We start from the raw sequence: 15,823 nt of genomic DNA, 5'->3' as shown, positions 1-15,823 counted from the left end.
CCACAAAATTTTAATCATAGTTCTCAAGGTGGCTTTCAACAGAACAATTTTTACAACCCCCAGTTTCAGTCATCTCAGCAAGCAACTTCTCAGCCCTAACAGAATAATGATTTGAAAGAAATCTTGGCAAGTTTTAGACAGGAAACCAAAGCATCAATCAAGAACTTGGAGATTCAGATGGGTCAATTAGCCACAAAAGTTAATGAAATGGATTAGAGCACCACTAATAGCCTTTCTAGTAACGCAATTCCAAATCCAATAGAGGAAGGCAAGGCTATCACCTTGATAAGTGGACAAGTGGCAAGTATGGAAGCACAAGTTAATGAGGAGCCAGTTGAAAAAGATTGTAAGGTTATTCAATTGAGAAGTGGTAAAGTAGCTGGCTTTGAGACCAAGGTCAATAAAGAGTTAGTTGAAAAAGAAAGCTACCAAGAGGAAGAGGTTGAAATAGAGGAAGCTTGCAAAGAGGTGGAAGAATTCAAAGAAGAACACAAGGGAGTGGAGCTTGCAAGACCTCTTCCAAAGCCATCACCATCCAATACAACATTCAAGTGGGTAAAATTCCTATCCTTAACCTTTACTTTCCCACTTGAATATGGGCTATTAGAGACGGATGGTCAACTTAGAGCTCTTTGTGGCATTAAGAGTAAGAGGAAGATGGTTAGTGGCAAGAGATGTCAAGCAAGATTCAATATGGTTGCATGCTCCAAATTGAAGTGCAAGGATTGGTGTAGAGCTCACTTGAATGGGTTTAGAAGGTTGTTTGGATGTCTCTGTGAGAATTCAGATTGCTTGCCACCCGGTGGGAACAATGGTGATCCACAAGAAGACGGGCGTAAAAGCAAGGTTTGGGACCCTGAAATTCATTCCCATAATCAACACTCTTGGGGCCTTGTCACTTACTTCAACTTGCTCAAAGGCGTTAGGCGCCTAGTTTGGGATCCTGGTAGCCATTGGAATTACAAACATTGGTGGAGATTCCTGGATCAGTACAAGCATAAGCCACCATGACAAGGAGCTCACCACATGTCCAACTTAAGGACTTTAACTAAAAGTGCTTGGTGGGAGACAATCCACCGTGGTATGATCGTTCCTTTTCATTCTTAGTTATTTTTCATAGTAGTAATTTTCTTGCTTATTTGATTTTTATTGAGTTATTACTAATTTTCTAATCATATAGCTATTTTAGAACAGGAACCGGATATATAAAAAAAAGAAGAGCACCCGACGTGTACACGTCAGATGAGTGTGCGTGAAAAAAATAAAAATGAGCAGAGAGTTGCGTGGGAGTGGCGCAGGAATGAGGCTTTTCGCACAAACATGCCCACGCGTACACATACCCCACGCGTGCACGTCATTGGTGATTTTGGCACTCCACGCGTATGCGTCATTGACGCGTACGCGTGACCTTGAATTTCGACGTAAATATGTGTTGGGCAGAGAGTTGTGCTGGCTTGGGGCTAGAAGTGTGCTAAACGCACAAAATTGACCACGCGTACGTGTCCCTGACGCGTGCGCATCATTTGACCAAACAGCCCTCCATGCCTGCGCGTGCATGACGCGAACGCGTCGTATGCCAATATTGGTTCCCTAGCCATGCGAACAGAGAGTTGTGCGTGCGCGCGGCTGGTTTCGCGCGAATTGCACAAAACCCAGGGCATGCGTACGCGTGCCTGACGCTTACACGTCCTTTAGAAAATTTCGCGCCCCACGCGTACGCGTGCCGTACGCGTACGCGTCGCCTGCGCCGCACAATTACACTAGTTCGTCGCCCAGTTTTAATTTTCTTTCTCTCTCTCCCCATCCTAATTCTCTCTTGTTCCTTTATCCTTTTATTCTTCTTTCATCTTATTTGTTTTTATTTTTTAGATTTTCTTTGCTTGAGGACAAGCAAACATTTAAGTTTGGTGTTGACGCTTCGCTTAAAGCTTTTCTGTTTATTCCTATGGCACCAAAAGGGAGGCGAATCATCTTCACGGAGGAGCACAACCTGAAGAATAAAGTGACTGCTAGGATAACTAAGGTGGTTGAGTTCCTTTCATATTTTTTATTCCTCCCCTCTTTTTCTATGTTATGTTCTGGTTTTCTGCTATTTTGCGTTGTTTGTTGCATGATCCTTTATTAGTGAGAAATTCTAGGTCTAGTTTAGTTTTCCCTTAATTGCTTTAATTCTGAAAAGATGTCTCATGTATTACTCACTGAGCTTGAATTCAAATAAAAAACACAGAAGTGATGTATTGCATGAGAAATTGAGTTAATTTTAAAAGTAGTCTTATTTACTTAAATGTGGTGGTATTTTCTGTAATTCTGAATGCATGACATGAACAGTGCATATTTTTTATAGTGAAGTTTATGAATGTTAAAATTGTTGGCTTTTGAAAGAATGATGAAAGAAGAGAAATGTTATTGATAATCTGAAAAATCATAAAATTGATTCTTGAAGCAAGAAAAAGTAGTGAAAAACACAAAGCTTGCAAAAAAAAGCAAGCAGAAAAAGCCAATAACCCTTTAAACTAAAAGGCAAAGGGTAACAAGGATCCAAGGCTTTGAGCGCTAATGGATAGGAGGGCCCAAAGGAATAAAATCCTGGCCTAAGCGGCTAAATCAAGCTGTCCCTAACCATGTGCTTGTGGCATGAAGGTGTCAAGTGAAAAGCTTGAGACTGAGCGGTTAAAGTCATGATCCAAAGTAAAAAGAGTGTGCTAAAGAACTCTGGGCACCTCTAACTGGGGACTCTAGCAAAGCTGAGTCACAATCTGAAAGGGTTCACCCAGTTATGTGTCTATGACATTTATGTATCCGGTGGTAATACTGGAAAACAAAATGCTTAGGGTCACGACCAAGACTCATTAAGTAGCTATGTTCAAGAATCAACATACTGAACTAGGAGAATCAATAACACTATCTGAATTCTGAGTTCCTATGGATTCCAATCATTCTGAACTTCAAAGGATAAAGTAGAATGCCAAAACTATTCAGAATTGCAGTTGTAAACCCCACTATAAGAAGAGACATGAGCTTAATCGAACTCTCATTCTCATGCAAATTCACATCCTAAGCTTATATTAGTTTTGGTTGCTTGATGACAAGCAACAGTTTAAGTTTGGTGTTGTGATGCGTGAGCATCTTTCCTATCTTTTCCTAGTGAATTTGCATCTAATTTGTTGAGTTTAATTAAGAATTAAATATATTTTAGCCACTATGGATGCTATTTTGAGTTTTGTGTAATTTTATTTATTTTAGGTAGCATTCGGCTGGATTTGATGGAGTTTCTGCAGCACAAGAATCAAAGGAGATGGCTGCGAAGAGCGACGCGCATGCGTGCCTGACGCGTGCGTGTGATTTGGAGGTATCCATGGCGACGCGTGTGCGTGACTGACGCGTAGGCGTGAATTGAATATTTGCTCAGCGATGCGTGCGCGTGACCTACGCATCCGCGTGACTCCCGAAAAAGACCATCAACGCGTACGCGTGACGCATACGTGTGACATGCGCCACGTGCAGAAAATGCAAAAAACGCTTGGGGTAATTTCTGGGCCCCATTTTAGCACCCAAGTTAGGCGCGGATCCAATGAAGCCAAGTGGTCCCTACGTTACAAGACGCGGAGTAGTTAGTTAATTTTGATTTAAATTCAAATTTGATTTTAAAATAGGAAAAGATATTATCTTAATTTTAAATATTAGATTTTAAATTAATTAGGATTAGTTATAAAAATGGGAGACTTCTCTTCTATTAGGCAGGTTCCATTAGGGAATTCTATACAAATTTACATTCCACATTTCATGAGCAACTAATCCTCCATTGTTAAGGTTAGAAGCTTTGTCTATTGGTATGGATTGATTTTATTACTTTTTCTATTTTAATTCATGTATGGATTTATAATTTAAGAATTATTTTCGCTCTTTATTTTATGAATTTGGGTGAAACGGAAGTATGACCCTCTTTTCTATTTGAGTTCTTGTAAAACTTGGAAAAGCTCTTTACCTGAACAACAGCTTGAAAACAATTTCTCCTAAATTTTAATTATTTAGATTTAACAGGATATATGACATATAATCCTCTTATTTTTGGGTAATTAGAATTTTTGTGGTATATAAACTGGAATTTGAACTTCACCTTCTAATTGGAATTAATTGACCAAGGAATTGGCAGTTAATGAATTTTAGAAGAGACTAGAAAGGTCTAAGGAATTAGGGTCGAGTCACATATAGTTGCCATAAATTAAATCCTACATGTTTAAAATAGTTAGTAAGAAAAGTTAATCCGGAAAAATAGATAACTCTGAAGCCTTAACTTTTTTCTCCATATTTTATTCCCAACTTATTTATTTGTCTCTCATTTTGATATTCTGAGTTCAAACTTAAACCTTTTGAACATCTCAAAATCATTTTCTTCTTGCCTAACTAAGCCTATCAAACACTATTGTTGCTTAATCCATCAATTCTCGTGGGATCGACCCTTACTCACGTAAGATATTACTTGGTACGACCCGGTGTACTTGCCGGTTAGTTTGTGGGTTGTAAAACACTGCACTACTGGGTAAAAGGCAGAGTGAAGTTGTCCCTTGCTCCGGGTACCCGGGTATGATGCAAGGGTTGAGGCATTATCCCACTTGCTCCGTGTTTGGTGTTCTGTCCACGGTTAGCTACCAGGACATGTCAGGCTAGCTAAGTAACCGACAGTCGATATCAACAACCATAGGACAGGCATGCATCATAACCATATTTTTTGAATTGCTTGTTTATGCTCTAATTAGGAATGCCTATGTAACTTTCATATGCTTACTCATATACGTGCTACTTGCATTACTTTTATCCTAATTGTGTTTGTTATTGTCTGCTTGCTTGTCTGTGTAATTGTACTGGTGATGGAAGTTTTAGAGGAAAGAGGGTGATGGAGGGTTAGGTTAAAGTATTTGGTTAAGTTTAGGAATGCTTAGAAAACCACCCTTATTTATGGTTTCAGTTTTAATTTTTAAGTTTTATAATCTAAATGTCAGCGTTGTAGGATTGCCTCTAGCATTCTCAGGACCTTATATCTTATGTGTGTGGTACCTTTACCATGCTGAGAACCTCTGGTTCTTATTCCATACTGTGTTATGATTTTTCATATGCAGGTCAAAAGGCATCTCGGTAGGCGTTTGGAGTTTCTGAGGCGAAGTGGTTTACTTTGGGGTTTCCTTTTGTTATTTTGATATTATTATGTATAAATTTATAGTTTCTCCTCTTCTGTATAAGATTGCTTTGTTTATGTACCTCTTAGAGGTTTTATGGAGAACTAGGATTTATGTATGTGCATTTTGGGACTTGGGGTTATGTATATATATACGTAAATATTCTCTGGCCAGCCTTAGCTTCACAAGCTAAGTTAGGAGCTTTTTATTTTGTACCCTTGATATTCTACTCTTATCTTTTGTATAATTATGTTAATTGACTTTTGATTTCTTTGTACGCAGGTAACGACGTTTTCTGAACGTTGCGCTTTTATATTTTGCGATTTTTGCTTTACCTTTTCTCCAATGCTCCTATTATATTAAATCCTTTCAAGTTGGCTCCACAGGCAACCCTGCGTAGTAACACTTACATGAGTAGTAGCAGCAGAATCTATCCACCAAGTATCAACAGGTGCATAATTTAAACTAGTTTCTTAACAAACAAAAGTAAGAATCATACCCTTCTTTATATGCCAGGTGACATATTTGGTAGAATTCTTCTCTATGCATCCTACCTTCTTACAGAAAAAACAGGTTGAAACTTGATCCTGTTTCTTACTCTTTTTCTGCTAGGAAGGTGCATTCACAATAGTATCATGCTTTTTTTATACTGAGAAGATGAAATCATATGAGCACTTTTAGTCTTATCTTGCTATAGCCTCTCTTCTTCTTGCACACAGTGAAATATAAGCTAATTTAGGGACCAAGTATCATTCAGAGTGTTATAACTCACTTTGAATTATCCAAAGTGTGCAGAAAAAGAGATCAAAATAAAATGTACAAATACACTCACAGGGTAACGTATAGTTTTTGTTTTTAAAGTTTGCAAAAAATTTCAAAAATACTCCTAAGTTCTATTTTGTTTTAATTTTGTCCAAAAAATTTTTGATTTGCGTCAAATATACCACTGACATCTAAATTTTCAAAAAACTTAAGACTAATTCAGTAACAATATATGACAACTATCTCTGGTCTACTTGTATTAATGGTTGTTCTTCTAAAATTGTTGCTGAAATGGTCCTAAAGTTTTTAAAAAAATAGCTGTAAGGGGTATTTTGTTGCAAATCGAAAACTTCTACAATAAAATTAAAACAAAATAAAATTTAAGGATATTTTTAAAATTTTTAGTATTTTTTAAAGATAGAAAAATATGTTTTACCTTTAATATTAATAGTCATATTGTGTGACAAGACTTAATAATGGGCCCTCAAGCTTTTTCTAGTCACTTCTGTAAAAATTAAGTAGTACATGCAAAATCACTTGCTCTTGGACCCTTCTCTTTGTTTCATTCCAAGTATGACATGATAGACTTCTATATACCAAACTTAAAAGAGAATGCTGATAGAAGAAGACACATAATGTAAAATAGTATATAAGAGAAGTTTATATCATAAAAGAATTTAAAATTTATTTTTCTAAAAAAATTTATTTTCTGAAAATTCTAAAATTCTGCTTATGCAATCTTTACCTCATTTTCATGCTCCATGCTATTTGAAACAAATTTGCAAATTATTATTACAAATATGAATATTTTAAAATAATTTTAAAAATATGCTAAATAAGTAAATATAAAGCTCCAACATATTCTACTTTTATAATAATTGTATAAATTAATAGTTATGTTATGATATGGATGTTCATGGGCGGTTCAACCTTTCTATAGTAAAATAATTATGTTACCAAGAGAATCACATTAAATAAAAGTTGAAAAATAAGCACTTTATATATGTATAAATAGGGCATGATCTGAGGCTATATACATAGCAATAAAATATACTCTTCTCTTTTGTATATAGCAATAATAAATTTCTCTCTCTATATATACTACAACATATAATATTAGTAAATATATTAATCATCTCTATTGTATTGAGATAGTAATTATAGTGAATATTACTACTAGAGTTTTATATTTACACTTCTTTATTTTATATTTATTATATTTTATTCTTTAGTTATTTATTTTACAACACGTTATCAGCACGAGACTCTGATTAAATTTTAGAAAGACTCAGATAATAAATTTTCATTATGTCGAAACTCTCTCATATTGAATTTAATGCTCTTGATATATCTGGAAACAACTATTTATCATGGATACTAGATGCTGAAATCCATCTTGATTCAATAGATCTTGGAGATACCATTAAGGCTGAAAATAATGCATCTCAAAAGGATAAAGCCAAGGGTATGATCTTCCTTCATCGTCATCTTGACGAAGGATTGAAAAATGGATACCTCACATTAAAAGATCCTGTAGATCTTTGGAAAGACCTTGAAGAAAGGTATAATCATCAAAAGACGGTGATACTTTTTTAAGCCCGATATGAATGGACGCACTTGCGTCTACAGGATTTTAATTCTATAAATGAATATAATTCAGCAATGTTTCGAATCACCTCAAGAATAAAGTTATGTGGGAAAAAGATAACTGATAATGACTTGTTAGAGAAAACTTTCTCGACCTTCTATGCCTCGAATGTGCTCCTGCAGCAGCAGTATCGAGAAAAAGAATTTAAAAAATATTCTGAATTAATTTCTTACCTTCTTGTTGCTGAACGCAACAATGAGTTACTTTTAAAAGATCATGAAGTGCGCCCAACTGGCGCCACCCCATTTCCTGAAGCAAATGCAGCAAATCATTACCCTAGAAGAGGTCAATGGCAATGTTTTAGTAACAAGAAAAATTATGGAAGAAAAAAGAATTATATTCACAAGAAAGAATCTCACTAGAAGTGGGATAAAGAAAGAAACACTGGACAAAATAAATCAACAGAGGATAAATATTTTCGTTGTGGTGGAAAGGGCCATTGGTCGCATACCTGTCATACCCCAAGGCACCTAGTCGATCTTTATCAAGTATCTTTGAAAAAGGACGACAAAGGAAAGGAGACGAATTTCGTTTCAAATGATGCTGAAAATTCTACCACTCATTATGATGTATTTAATTTTTTTTAGGATCTTGAAGGAAATATTAGTCATTTGAACAATGATGAAATAGTTTAATATGTGAGATTGTTAAGTATTCATGTAAATAAATAATGTAAGAAACTTCGTGTTAAATTTTATTTTCTATGTATATAAATTTCAAGTATGATGTATATAAATAATGTTTAATAAAATATTTATGAATTTCAAAATTACTAAATGTGCCAAGTTTTAAAATAATAATAATAATTTTTTTAGCATACGATACTATATACAATATTTCTTAAAAAAATAATCAAGAAAATAATTTTATGCGCATATACTTCTATTCATTTTATTATTTGTCTTTGAAGAAAATGACAAGGACATATAGTGAAGATGTTTGCCTTGCGGATAGTACAAGTTCGCATACTATTCTCAAAAGTAATATATATTTTACTCATCTTATGTCAAAAGAAAAATATGTTAATACTATTATTGACTCGGACAATGTGATAGAATGCTCCGAAAGAGCTATAATTTTATTTTTTGGAGGAACAAAATTCATAATAAATAATGCATTATTGTTTACTAAGTCTCTAAGGAACTTATTGAGGTTCAAAGATATTCGCCGAAATGGATATCATATTGAAAATATGAATGAGAAAAATCATAAGTACTTATGTATCACAACTCATAATTCAAATAAAAAGGTTATCTTAGAAAAGTTGCCTCACTTTCATCTAGGTTATATTATACCAAAATTAGTACAATTGAATCACATGCCATTGTAAACCAAAAGTTTACTAGCCCAAATGAATTCATAACTTGGCATGATCGATTGGGTCATCCGGAAACAACCATGATGTGGAGAATTATTGAAAACTCCCATGGACATTTACTAAAGAACTAGAAGATTCTTAAATGTAATGAATTTTGTTGTGCTGCATGTTCTCAAGAAAAGCTCATTTTAAGGTCATCAATAGTAAATATTGAATTTGAGTACCCTGAATTCCTAGAAAGGATTCAAGGCGATATATGTGGTCTTATTCATCCATCATGTGGGTCTTTTACATATTTTATGGTCCTAATAGACCAATTTTCAAAATGGTCACATGTGTGCTTATTGTCTTCTCGCAACCTGGCGTTTGCGAGATTACTTGCTCAAATTATTTGATTAAAAGCACAGTTTCTAGAAAATCCAATCAAAGCAATTTGTCTTGATAATGCAGGTGGATTTACTTTCCAAGCCTTTGATACTTATCGTATGGCTAATAAGTGTTGAACATCCAATAGTTCATGTTCACACACAAAATGGGATAGCAGAGTCACTTATTAAACACCTCCAATTAATTGGTAGACCATTACTTATGAAAACAAATCTCCCAACCTCGGTTTGAGGGCATGCTATTTTACAAGTCGCAGCACTTATTCATTTGAAGCCGATAAGTTACTATTAGTTCTCTCTCCTATGCAATTAGCTTTTAGCTAGCAGCCAAATATTTTCCATTTAAGAATATTCGAGTGTGCGATATATGTTCCCATTGCACCACCTTCTCACACTAAAATGGGACCCCAAAGAAAATTGGAGGTATATGTTGGATATGATTCTCCCTCTATAGTGAGGTATCTTGAGATACAAAGTGGATATGTATTTAAAGCCCGATTTGCGGATTGTCATTTTGATGAATCAAAATTTCTAATATTAGAGGGAGAGAATAAACTTCCTGAAAAGGAACTTAATTGGAATGCATCATCCTTGATGCTTTTAGATCCTCGATCATTGTAATGTGAATTAGAAGTTCAAAAGATTATACATTTGCAAAGAATAATAAATGAATTTCCTGATACATTTTCTGATACGAAAAGGATAACCAAATCCTATATACCAGCTGAAAATGCCCCCAATTCAAATAGATGTCTCAGTTGGAAAAGTGGCCACTGAAACAAATTCACGCCAGAAGCATGGTAAACCTGTCGGTTCTAAAGACAAAAATCTTTTTAAAAAAAGTAAATACTATTCCTGTTGAAAAAGACATAATAAAGACACCTACAGTTGTCCGAAATTTTGATATAGTTTTAATGCCAGAAAACGTTCAGGTACTTGAAAATTCTGAAAATGATGAGATCTCGATAAATTATGTCTTTACAGGAAAGAAATGGGACCAAAATAAGATAATTGTCGATGAAATATTTGCATATAATGTGGCATTAAATATCATGCATGAAAGTAAAGATCTTGAACTAAGAGCAGTCGAAAAATGTCGACAAAGAAATGATTGGCCAAAATGGGAAGAAGGTATGAAAGCTGAGTTAGACTCACTTGTAAAATGTGAAGTCTTTGGACCTGTAGTCCGTACAGCAAAAGCTGTAAAACCTGTTGGATATAGATAGGTATTTGTGAGAAAACAAAATGAGAAAAATGAAGTTGTACGTTACAAAGCTCGACTTGTGGCACAAGATTTTTCACAAAGGCCCGGTATAGATTATGAAGAAACATATTCCCCTGTAGTGGATGCAATAACATTGCGTTATTTGGTCAGTTTATCTGCATATCATAAACTACATATGCATTTAATAGATGTGGTAATAGCCTATTTATACGGATCATTAGATCGTGATATTTATATGAAAGTCCCTGAAGGACTAAAGATATCTAAACCATCCAATGAATATTCACAAAGTTTATACTCTGTCAAATTGCAATGATCTTTATATGGTTTAAAGCAATCTAAACAAATGTGGTATAATAGTCTTACTAAGTATCTGGCCAAAAATGGATTCAAGAATGATGATATCTATCCATGTTTTTTTTATAAAGAAATCTGCATCTGAATTCTTTATAATTGCTGTGTACGTTGATGATTTAAATATCATTGGAACTCCTGAAGAGATTCCAACAACTATAAAAGCTCTAAAAGAAGAGTTTGAGATAAAAGATCTTGGAAAGACTAAATTTTGTTTTGGCTTGCAGATCGAGCATACAAAAAATGGGATCTTTATTCATCAAACAACATACACAGAAAAGATTTTGAAGAGATTTTATATGGATAAGTCACATCCATTAAGTACCCCAATGATCGTAAGGTCTTTAGATGTGGAAAATGATCAATTCCGTCCTAAAGAAGAAAATGAAGATATCCTTTGTCCTGAAGTACCATATCTTAGTGTCATTGGAGCGCTAATGTATCTTGCTAATAATACACGACCCGATATATCATTTGCTGTGAATTTACTAGTAAGGTATAGTTCTTCTCCAGCCAGAAGACATTGGAATGGAATCAAACAAATTTTTCGATATCTTCATAGAACGGTTGATATGGGATTGTTTTATCCCTATGGATCCAAGTCACAACTAGTTGGATATACAGATGCAGGATACTTGTCTGATCCACATAAAGAGAGATCTCGAATAGGATACTTGTTCACATATGGTGGTACAACTATATCATGGAGGTCCACAAAATAGACAATTGCAGTAACATCCTCTAATCATACTAAAATAGTAGCAATACATGAAGTAAGTCGCGAATGTTTTTGGCTCAGAAGTCTGATCCAATATATTATGTCATCATATGGACTGTTGATCAGAAAATAGCTCCAACTGTTCTGTTTGAAGAAAATACAGCATGCATTGCGCAACTTAAAGGTGGATACATCAAAGGTGATCAAACAAAGCATATTTCTCCCAAATTCTTGTTCACTCATAATCTTCAAAATCAAGGAACAATTGATATCCAACAGATCCGTTCAAGTCACTTCCAAAATCCTCCTTTGAAAAATTGGTACATCAGATTAGGATGCACCGATTTCGAGATATTAAATAATGTCGACAAGAGAGGGAGACTGTACTATTTTCTCTTGGTCAGGTTTTTTTTTCCGTTGAATTTTTTTGACAATATTTTTAATGAAGCAATCCCCATCACAAAAGATTATGTACTCTTTTTTCTTCACTAAAGTTTTTTTTCATTGAGTTTTTTTTAGTAAGGTTTTAATAAAGTATAATCCTAAATAGACATCCAAAAAAGAGTATTGTAATATGTTTCGTATATAGCAATAATAAATTTCTCTCTATATACTACAATATATAATATTAGTAAATATATTAATCATCTCTATTATATTAAGATAGTAATTATAATAAATATTACTACTAAAATTTTTTATTTACACTTCTTTATTTTATATTTATTATACTTTTTTAATTATTTATTTCACAAGTTGTACATATTAGTTGTTTGTGTAACGTGTGAAATTGTGATATGATTTGTTATGAGTTCCCCTATAGAAGATTCGATTTCCTTAAAAGTCAATATTATCGTAGCATTTAAGAGAAAGTTTGGCAGTATTTCGTGCATTTAATTTGCATTTTCAACGTAGGAATAGTGGGTGGGTAGAAGAAATTAGGACGGAATTTGGGGGAAAATGGCTTTGTTGCTATTAAATTGATTCAAATTAAATAATTAATGTATAATATGTATGGAAAAATAATGTATCTACTAGAAGATAAAATGTAACGTGACGTTTGTGAGACTAGTCTAATAGTACTATTTTTGTGTATGCATATATGTTTATAAATGTTCTTGATTAGAACGTAAATATATATGGACAGTGAAACAATAAAAACAAGGTTTAATCATTATATAGTTAATTTCCAAGCTCTACGTCAGTAAATTTCTTTTGTAGGGTTGGTTTTCGTCAGCACGTGCGTACTTACATGATACTTAATATAGAAGCAATTATATTCACATTAATAATATACTAGCTAGCTATTGCATGACAAAAGGTTGTATACCTTGTACATATGCGCATCAAGATATTATTGTTATTGTTTTAATAAAAAAACTTTACCTTTGAAAACTATCTCCCAAAATTAAACTAGCTATTCTTCTGCGATTTTTTTTATATATAATTATTTTTTTAAATTGATATTAACAAAATCGAATAGTCCGATTTATTTAAAGAGAAAAACAAATTATAAATCGATGAATTTAATTTGTATTTTTTAATTTTTTTTATTTTTAGAAACAAAAATTAGAGAATCTAATTTTAATATAATTTTTTTATTTTCAAAAAATACAAATAAGATGTTCCGATTTTAATATTAAAATTTTTAAAAACACAAATTAAAGGGTCTAATTTATAATTATTTGTTAAAAAAATTAAACACTACAAAAAAAATCGAAACACATTCAAAACAATATAAATCACATCTCTCCTCACATAGTTTTGTGATAGACAACTTCCTGCAACATAAGAAAAATAATAAGCGAACAGGGGCTCCTGTATCATATATAAAGTTTCAACTCTAAAGATTATAAAATAACATTTCGATGCTACTTTTGATGAAAAGTGGTTACCTTGTTTACACCGAAGATAGTTGTTTCATTAGAGAAACATTAGTTAAAATTATCTTGCTTACCAACATCAAGGAAACAACTACAACCTGACTACACATAAACTAAGCCTAGGATTACAATTTCCAACCAAAAGGTAAATCGTATGAATTTTCTTGAAATTTAAATTCACCCTTATATTTATAAGGGGGGTGAATATATATAATTTAAATCTCACAAAAATTAATCTATTTTTTAAATAGAGAAATATATATCAAGTGTAATATCATTTAATCTAACAAAAGATATACTCTTTTATCAAAGATAAAACTGTAATCATTTATAGATTTTATCACTTTGTTATAATGATATATATTTTTTTAACAATAAAACTATGCAATACATATAAAATAATATTTATATGTGCTATCGATCTCATCCACAATAGTAAATTAAACACTATAGTGTTTAATTAAGGGGAGTCAATTTCATTAATGAATTCATCAAACAAGCTTATATAAATGAAAATTGTATACATAATAATAATTAAGTGGATCATATATTCACAATTTATTGTGAACATGACCAACATGCATCCATTACAATGAAAAGTTATTTGTCTTGTTTTTTTGTTCCATGTTAAGAGACAAATCACAGTTTAAAAATGTTTGGTTGTTTATTAATTATTTACATTTAGCTTTTCTTAATTATATTATATTATAGTCTTTTCACCCAAGTAAACGCCCCATGTATATACATGTCATCATCGTCATCGATTTATTTGTGCCAATTTTTGGCACTTTATAAGATCTAGAAGATTGAAACAATGGATATGTAAGGGTAACCAAGTCACTAGATTTTGAATTTTCAAAAGTTGTCTGCTTTTGGTTTTGGAATTTTGCGGCCACAACCAAACGAGTTCAATCGTGCGAGTTGGGAGATAATAAAGATATTATGATATCTAAATGAAGCTTTGTACGTAGCTAGGTTATTAGGCTATAGATTAAAATTAAAAGTAAACAATAAAATATTAAGAAAAATATAAAAAATCATATGTAAAAATATTAAAGACAAAAATATGAAAATTCATTTTACTAAATAAAAAAACGCGTCATTAGGACCTTATCAATCCAGATGGATCCAGCGGTACAGTGTGAGAACTGAGAACTATATTTGTTTTATTTTGTGTATTTTAATTGTCAATTGTCAACTTGGTTTTTCTTTTCTTGTCTTTTTTGCCAATTTTTATATATTTTCCATACCTCATGTTCTAAAATTGTAGTATCTTTTGAAGTTTAATAACAAGAATTAAGACTATATATACTAGCAAAAAAAAAAACATATATGACGTACGACCTTAATTAATTTAACTAATTCTGTTTTCTCTCTCTATTAATTGTATAAATCCAATAAAAATTTCTATATACACATAAAAGATAAATACTAAATTAATTTTGATATATTTATGTATATTTATTAGTATTAATTTATATATTTTTAATTAAATAATTAGTTATTAGAATAATAAAATACATCATATATAGTAAAACAATTAAATCTATAATATACTAATAATTAAACTTATTTACACTAATATATTAACTTTTTTTTATGCAATATCAATACACAACTAGATATTTTAATATACAATAACTGATTTCAAAAAACATTATTCGTACACTAAAATTAGTCACTAATGTATTATATATAAATACATGTGTAATTTAATTTATTTTTAATGTGTATTCTAATATATATTTAATATTGAGCATAGTTAATTTTAATGGCTAAATTTAGTATACACATAGTATAATCGTTTTTTTAATAAGTAATATGATTGTAAATTTACTTTTACAATAGAAAAAAAAAAAAGAAATACTTGCTTGTTATCAGATATAGAGTGTGTTTGGTTTAGCCTTTAGAGCATATTTAGTTTTGTTAAAAATTTTAATTTTTTGTTTGGTTATTTTTCTCTTTCTAAACATAAACGTGATTCTGTAATCTAATTCACGTTCAACTAAAGCTACAAATTTTAGATTTTGCATTTTTTTATTGGACCACTAATTATATAAGAAAATTTATTTTCTATCTAGCATCTTTTGTTCATATGATGAATTTTATTTTTTTAATATTTTTAATGCTCTTTTATGCATGTTATTATTTTTTATGAAATTTTTATTATTTCTTGTTCATATATGTTCTTTTCATTATTTTTTGCTATTTTTTTTATATATAATATTTTTTACTTTATATTGTGATTCTATTAATCTCATTAGAAAGACCAAATTAAATAAAAAAATTAAAATTAAAATAATATTAAAATAATAAATAATGAAAAATTATAACTAAAAGAATATTAAAAATACT

The sequence above is a fragment of the Arachis duranensis genome, chromosome 7, assembly GCF_000817695.3.
Source record: "Arachis duranensis cultivar V14167 chromosome 7, aradu.V14167.gnm2.J7QH, whole genome shotgun sequence".
NCBI classification, from domain to species: Eukaryota; Viridiplantae; Streptophyta; class Magnoliopsida; order Fabales; family Fabaceae; genus Arachis; species Arachis duranensis.
Note: the sequence above shows the minus strand (reverse complement) of the source record.